The sequence below is a fragment of the Leuciscus leuciscus genome (assembly GCF_965113295.1).
Source record: "Leuciscus leuciscus genome assembly, chromosome: 1".
Taxonomy (NCBI): Eukaryota; Metazoa; Chordata; class Actinopteri; order Cypriniformes; family Leuciscidae; genus Leuciscus; species Leuciscus leuciscus.
The window spans coordinates 11,408,708-11,417,599 of record NC_138725.1 but is presented as its reverse complement, the minus strand read 5'-3'; positions in this window follow the sequence as shown (position 1 = coordinate 11,417,599).

The window sequence follows — 8,892 nt, the reverse complement described above, 5'->3', positions numbered from 1 at the left end:
TCGCGCCTGGAGCCGCATTGAGCCGAGTGTATGATAGGGCCCATTATATGAATAAAGCTGACTTTACTAAACACTGGTGATAATGTGGAAGGTAACTGTACACAAACTAATATTCATGGTGGCCCTTTTAGAAACTGCTTTGGTCTTAATGACAAGTTTTAAAGTTGTTCTGCTTTAAAACATTATAGGTTTGTGTTTGTTTTGTGTAGGACAGAAGAACTGAAGTGAAATCAGAGCAGCAGAAGTTTCTGTTGACGTGAGTAAATATTTCCCTTTCTTGTGAATGAAATTAACTCTTGAAATTGAGGAGAATTTTGAAAAAGATATTTTTATTTTATTTTCCAAAAGTCAAGTCAAGTCAAAAGCACACATTATTTTATCCCGGCCTTGAAGACCTTGTGTTTTAGCTCTACATCTGTCTTAAGATGCGTGAAAACCAAAGTAAATCCTCCAATCTTAAATCTTTTGGATGTGATAAAAACGCTTCCAGGAAAGAGGAAGAAAATGATGTCCCACTAGGTGGCATCAGAGATGCTCACAAGTCTCTGAGCTAGAGTCCAAGTCAAGTCTCAAGTCTTTGAGCTAGAGTCCAAGTCAAGTCTCAAGTTTATTGTGGTTATAATAAGTGTTGCATCACGTACAGCGACCCATCCAGGCTGCTTAGAACACTGCATAGCTATAAGGAATTCAAAGCATGTAATATGTTATTATGACTCCTTTATTTATTACAGTATCAGCTTTGATTTTGGTATATACTCAATGTAAACAGGCTATTGCAACATGACAAAAACACAAAGAATGCTTTACTTTTAAGTTAATATCTGTATTTTGCCTTGTAGCATGAACATACAGTACAGACCATAAATTGAGTTTCTGAAGAAAAAGGACTCCCTTGTCTGTCGCTGAATTATAATGAAAGGCATTGGCTCCTATTGTGCTGGCTCTGTGGGGCTATAAGACCAAATATATAAAAATGTTATACCTTACACTTACAGTACTAAAATTGACATACTCCTATTTAGTGCAAAACTGCAAAACATCACATTGTAGCTAAATGCAAAACACTATTGCAACGAACCAAATGATGTGAAATATACTATTATAAAAATATACTTTTATTGACCCCTTTCCGTGGATGAAAAACACTGAAAAACACTGATTGATCGATATCATGTATGAGGAATATACATTTCGGTAAGTTGTACTGTATCAACAGCGTCGTGTTTATTTACTATTAGCTAATAGAAAGGGTCGGTTCACGTGCCGTTAGGGATCTATACTGTCTATGGATCTGTCACGTCACATTTACAAGCGCCAAAACGGTATTTATTGTTTGAATTTCGTAATAGAATTGACAGAATTTGAGAGCTGAGATTTTTTTTTATATCATAAGTACCTGCTCTGTCTAGTCTGTCATTCTCCGTGTCCTCTTTGCTTCGCGATTTTTCTGTGCGTGAGAAAATGGATGTGTGTCGTGAGAGCGTGTGAAAAGTGTCAATCGCGTGAGTCTCACGGTGAATGCGTGACAGTTGGCAGCTCTGTTGAAGTTTTTAAACCCAAAGCTTACGATGAATGGCTCAGCAGCCAGCGGCCGGTGCAGTCGACATGTTTGTTGTCCTCTCATGTGTGGCCGCGCGCAGCAGTTACGTAGGCAGGATATAGGTAACGGAGGGAGGGGAATAACAGCGAGCTCGTCAGACGTTTCCTAATAATAAACATTGTTCACGAGTCCCGCAGCTCGAGTCCGAGTCGAGTCTGAAGTCTTTCGAGGACGAGTCTCAAGTCGAGTCTGAAGTCACGCTGTGTGCGACTTAAGTCGCACTCGAGTCCGAGTCTCAAACTCGAGTCCCCATCTCTGGGTGGCATACAGTAGTTGAGAACGTATTTTTAAAAGTTTTCTCACTTAAAAAAATATGGAAGAGATATGGCAAAGAAATATAAAAAGTATTATGATACTACTGAAGCACTTCCTGATTTCTGGTCAGATGACCAGAACTTGATGACCATCAACAGAGCTTGGAGAAACAATTTTTATTTTATTTTTTTTTTACAAATTTTCAGAAAGAAAAAAATGCTTGTCTCTTGTTATATTATTCCAGATAATGAAAAGATGTCGTGGTCATGATGAGAGTGAAAGAGAAGCACAGTCTGATGTGAAGAAGGAGAGACAGCAGTCTGGAGGAGATCCCAGTGCTAATGAACCAGTCTACATATGCATCCCATTCTCAGAGATGATTAAAGGCAAAGAATGCTATAGATCAGAAACAGATGAAAAGGACATCATTGAAAGCCCTCAGATTAAAGAATATAAATTAATAGACAAAGCAATAGCAAATTTGCCTTCACCTACTCAAATACTCCGAAAGAATTTTTACATTATGTTGGACTTCCGGTTAGGCGAACATGTGAACGGTAGGGTGGTCTCGTCTTCCCACAAAGTTATTTCGAAAGTTTACTTTTTCATTAACCCCAATAGTCTGAAACAACATAGTGTGCTTCATTAAGTTTATATAAGCTGGCAGGATGTCAAAATCAGGGAAGAATGTTAAAAAGAGCACCGAAGGTGAAGCCTCAGCCGCATGCAACAACACCTGCGTTGCTAGCATCGCTAGCTTACTGGAAGACCATAGAGCTAGCATCTCCGCCGATTTCAAAACCACTTTTGCGGCTTTAGAGGCGAAATTGGACTGCACACAGGCTGTGGTGACGGAGCACGGTCAACGGATTGACTCTTTGGAGTCCGGAGCTGAACTGCAGGACCAAAGAATTCATGCTCTGGAGGACAGGTGTGCGGCATTAGCCGAGAGTAACGCTAGACTAATGGCGAAGACATCAGATCTCGAAAGCCGCAGCCGCAGAAACAACATCAGGATAATCGGGCTCCCTGAATCTATCGAAGGTCCGCGGCCTACAACCTTTTTTGCAGAACTCCTTGTCGAATTGCTCGGCCAACAGACCCTTTCATCACCGCCTGAACTGGACCGAGCGCACCGTGCGCTTACTGCTAAGCCACAACCGGGGTCGCGGCCGCGGCCGGTAATTATTCGACTCCATCGGTACCAGATAAAGGAGATGATTGTACGTGAGGCCCGCAAGAGACGAGGCGATCTACAATACCGAGGGTCGCCGGTACACATTTATGAAGATTACACACCGGAGGTCCTCGAGCAACGTGCTAAGTACCGTGACGTCATGTCAACGCTATACAACCGGGGCCTCAAACCATCTCTCCTATTCCCAGCCCGCTTGCAGATTACGTTACCCAACGGAGCTAAGAAGAGGCTAGCTTCGCCCGAGGAGGCAGCGACTTTTGTGTCTAACTACCAGCAGAGACCAGACACGGATGCCGATTGCGTTAACGGATTCCAGCGGGGCTGGCTGCACTAGCTGTGTTGACTAGCCTTTTCCTGGGACAGATCTAATGTTACTCCGCTTTACTGCGAGTTATGGACCCTGAGTCTGGGTTGAACTGAGACAATGTACAGCAGGTGAGCCCCCAGCTGGTTTTTGAGTTAAATGGCTGATATTTAGCAGGCTAAAGGTCTATGCGTCACAGTGGGTGACTCCATAACTTGGAGGGGTAAACAATGAAGACGTCACGCTGGACCAGAGACACAGTAAACTGAGTTTGTAGTGCACTCGGACACTTTATGTTGTTATTAAGTATGCCTTTTTTTTATTTATTTTTTTTTATTTATTTTTTATTAATGGTGTTGAGCTGATGTTTTTGTTTCGCTGCGGTGTTTTTCATTTTTATTTATTTTATTAGTATTATATTATTATTTTTATATAGCTGCGAACTAATGTTTACAATCCTGATCGTGGTGATTGACATATATTATAGGCCCTCTTCAGATGCTGGGCCAGAGACTGTATATTGAGTCTGTAGTGCACTCAGACATTTTATTTTGTTAAGTCTGCCGTATTTGTTTTTTCTTTTCCTTTAATGCTGCTGGGTCGATGTTTTGTTTTTGTTTTTCTTTGTTTGTCATTTAAGCTGTGGGCTAATGTTTACAATCTTGAAGGTGGTGATATGTTATATTATCATATCATATTACAGGTACCATAGTTTAGCTACCTGCACCATATGCTGCAGTGAATTTTTATATTCACTTTTGGACGAGTTCAATTAAAATTGTCTGACTTCTTAGTCTTATAATTGTATTGTATATATATGTCCGCAAAGCTACGGGATATTCCTAGAGCATACTCTGATATAGTATAGTGTATACAATGGTTGACATTTTATCTTGGTTATTGGGGTTTTAATTAGAGATGTGGGTTTCGAGATAAAAAGAAAAGGAGATTCGATATGGAAAGGGAAGTGCGGATGAGTAGAGTAAGTATGAAAGGGATGATGTGGGCGGGGAGAAGAGTTGGGGTGGGTCAAGGGGGGTACCTAGATTTTTCCTGGACATTGATCTGGGTGGGAGGAATGGAACAATGTGGGAGAGCCAGTGTTTTTTATTTTGGGAAACTTTTGTTTATATTTTTATTATTTGTGAGGACTGTTTCAATTATTTGTTTTACAGTAAAGTATGTTGTTTTTGCACAGCTAATTCTTTTTCTCTCTATTTGCTGCTCACACCGTAGGATGTCTCTGATACGTTGCAATTGTTCTCTGCGCCATGGCTGGAGTGACTAAAAAGGGGGCAAATGGTGGGCAGGCAGTGGGGATTGTTTCACTTAACACTGGTGGGTTAAATGCTCCGGTGAAACGTACTAAGATCATGACGCATTTTAAAGACTTGAACGCCGATATAATGCTTTTGCAGGAGACACACTTGTGTGATTCTGATCATCGGAAATTAAATAGGCCCTGGATTGGACAGATCTTTCACTCTAAATTTAATTTGAAAACGAGGGGTACAGCAATATTGTTAAGATCTAGGATTGACTTTGTACCCGATACTATTGTCTCAGGCACGCTTTACCAAAAACCAATTATCTTAGCATCTGTTTATGCCCCTAATTGGGACGATGATTGTTTCATGAAATCATTTCTGTCTTGTATTCCAAACTTGAATTCTCACTTACTGGTGCTGGGAGGGGATATGAACTGCGTCATGGATCCGGTACTAGACAGATCTAATCCGAAACCTGTCCCGCTCTCGAAAATGGCAGCAACTCTTTCCGCCTTCATGGACCGGTATGGCTATGTTGACCCCTGGAGGCTCTCATACCCCTCTACTAGACAATACTCTTTCTTCTCACATGTGCACCATACATACTAGCGTATAGATTACCTAATAGTAGACAGGGCATTTATCCCATCAATTTCCTCCACCCAGTATTCACCGATAACGGTATCAGACCACTCAACTGTTATTCTGGACCTTCATTTTGACCACAAGCCAAAGGGATTCAAATTTTGGCGCCTAGATCCTCTTTTGTTAACTGAGGTGGACTTTTGCAAGTATCTATCAGAGACTATTAAACTTTTCCTAGACACCAATCAGAACGATGAGACTTCACCTTCCCTTCTCTGGGAAACCCTTAAGGCTTTTGTTAGAGGCAAAATTATATCATTTACATCTTATGCAAATAGAGCTTGTAAGGCTCGACAAGTAGAACTAGAAAAAGCTATCGCGGACTTGGACATTTCACTTTCTACCAGCGAATCACCTGACTTGCATAAAAAAAGGATGGTACTTCATACTGAGCTTGACCTCCTCTTGACAAAGAACGCTGAACAAAATCTCCTTCGTGCACGGGGATATATGTACGAGCATGGGGATAAAGCCAGTCGCCTCTTGGCCCATCAACTGAAGGCCAAGATGGCATCAAATCAAATTACACAGATAAAAGACGAAACAGGCTCCCTTACATCTCTACCCAGAAATGATCAATGGTATTTTTAGGAAGTTCTACTCCCAGTTATACAAGTCAGAATGCTCCTATGATGAAGCACAGTTGTCTCAGTTTTTTGAAAAATTGGCCATGCCCAAAATATCTGATTGCAACCGTGAGATGTTAAACGCTCCTTTGCAGCTTTCAGAAATCAAAGAAGCAATACAGTTAATGAACAACGGTAAATCCCCGGGACCCGATGGGTACCCAGTTGAATTCTATAAGAAATTCTCAGACCAACTGGCCCCATTATTATTAGAAATGTTCAATCACTCATACCGCCTGGGCTCCCTGCCGCCCACCCTCACACAGGCTGCGATTTCTTTGATCCATAAAACAGGCAAAGACCGCCTGAATTGTACTTCGTACCGCCCGATCTCGCTCTTATCCGTAGACGTTAAAATACTTGCAAAGGCTCTGGCCCGCAGAATGGAGTCGGTCATGCCCTCAGTTATATCAGAAGACCAGACGGGATTTATAAAGGGGAGGCACTCGTTTGCTAATGTCAGAAGACTTCTCAGCATCATTCACACACCGCATTCTCCTTTAGAACCGGAGGTTGTTATATCCCTCGATGCTGAGAAGGCTTTTGATAGGGTGGAGTGGGCCTACCTGCTCTCCTCCCTTCAACAGTTTGGTTTTGGGGCAGGTTTCATCTCTTGGATTAGGTTACTCTACTCCTCCCCCTGCGCATCAGTCTGTACTAACACCCAGCGCTCGGGGTACTTCCCTCTCTTCCGCGGGACTCGACAGGGATGTCCGCTTTCCCCACTCTTATTTGCGGCTGCTATTGAGCCACTTTCGATTGCTTTGAAGGCAGAGGAGGGAATCAAGGGGATTCAGAGATGGGGCACAGACCACAAGGTGTCGTTATATGCCGACGATCTCCTTTTGTACATCCGCGACCCTCAGTCCAGCATCCCACCTGTTCTCTTAGTTCTGAAGTCCTTCAGTGAGTTCTCCGGTTATAAATTAAACATCTCGAAAAGCGAGTGCTATGCTATTAACCAATTAGCTGTGGAGCTACCCCCGTCTTCAGTCCCCTTTAGAATATCTAATTCAGGATTCAAATATTTAGGTATTACAATCACAAGATCCGTTCGAACATTACGAGAGCAGAACTTTACTGCCTTAACGACAACAGTCAAGTCCGATCTGCAGAGGTGGAACCGTCTACCGCTATCCCTGGCCGGAAGAGTACAGACTGTTAAGATGAATATACTTCCTAGATACCTATATATTTTCCAATGTCTGCCTATTTTCTTACCCAGGTCATTTTTCACTGCCTTAGAAGGTATTATCTCCTCATTTATTTGGGCTGGCAAATACGCCAGAGCCAGTAGATCACTTTTGCAGAGGAGCAGATCCCTTGGGGGTCTTGGCCTGCCTAGTCTTATTGGTTATTACTGGGCTGCAAATGCTCATAAGATTATGCTATGGTTTACCTCAGCTCAGAGCAACTGGTGTCAAATCGAGGCCAAGTCATGCTCCTCCTCTTCGCTCCAGGCCCTGGTTTGCAGTAGCCTTCCTTTTTCCCCGTCACTTTATACATCTAATCCTATAGTAACTGCCACTCTGAAAATCTGGGCACAAATTAGACGCAACTCCGGCTGGCTCACCCTTCCTCAGACAACTCCTATTTGCAATAACCATTTATTCCTTCCTGCTAAAATTGACCCTAGATTCAAGGTTTTTGCTAGGAATGGCCTCCGATATTTCAGCGATATGTTCGTTAACGATTGTTTTGCTAGCTTTGAGCAATTGCGCACAACTTTTAATTTCAGCGGCTCTGATTTCCTAAGATACTTCCAGTTACGGGATTTCGCTAGGACCCACTCCCCTCAATTCCCTCAAATCCCACCCCCTAGTGGCATAGATCTAATTATTAAGGCTGAGACTTTATCCAAAGGCCATATTTCTTACTTCTATAACCTACTTTCCCCATCTTCTGATTCTGTTGTCAATAAAATTAGGACCAGCTGGGAGAATGAACTGCAGATTTCCCTGTCGGATGACTTTTGGGAAAAAGCCTTGCGAGCAGTCAATTCTTCCTCCAGCTGTGCTAGGTTTAGTCTTATTCAATTTAAAGTGGTACATAGGATTCACTTTAGCAAGGCCAGGCTTGCCAAGATTTATCCGGGTGGCCAGGATGAGGGATGTAATAGATGTTCTCAGACCCCTTGTGATTTGACCCATATGTTCTGGTCATGCCCCAAATTGTTAAACTTTTGGCAGTTATATTTTGATGCAATCTCAAAGATTTTGTCGTTGAGGATCTGTCCTTCCCCCCATATAGCGATTTTTGGCAGACCTCCGGACGGACTCAAATTGACAACAATTCAAACGAATGTTATTGCTTTTACCTCTCTAATTGCTCGTCGGAAAATTCTAACTCTATGGAAGTCACCCTTACCACCGTCGTTTAAAGCCTGGTTATGTGATGCATTGTTTTTTTTTAAACTTGAGAAGATAAAGTTTACTCTCAGAGGCTCAACTGATAAATTTTATTCTCATTGGAAACCACTAATAAATTATGTAAACCAACTTTCTGTTAGGGAAATGTCACTGTAGTGGCGTATTTGGTATCTGTCTGCATAGGTTCCTACCTCGTCATACCTCACTGTCTGCCCACCACACACTATAAGCTACTTTATATGGGAAATTGAGCCAGAGCCCTCATGATTCCTGCTGATCCATGAATCCTAGCAACCTGGCACAGCGTCCTGGGTGTCGGCAACTTCCTTTCTTTTTTTTTTTTTTTTTTCTTAACTTACTCATTTGGTTTATTTGTTTATCTAACTGGCTACCGGGGGGGTTATGGGGAGGGAACCATAAAATGACTTTGTTTTGAAGAATTGTTCATTCTGAAATTGTTCATTCACAAAATGGAGACTTATATTGTATCATGTTGCAAATATTGTTTGAACGCTGTATCCAATAAAATATATGAATACAAAAAAAATAAAAAAATATTTTACATTATGTTATATGACAATCAAACCAGGAATGCTGCATGGGTGTATGAGATATTGAACAAGAGTA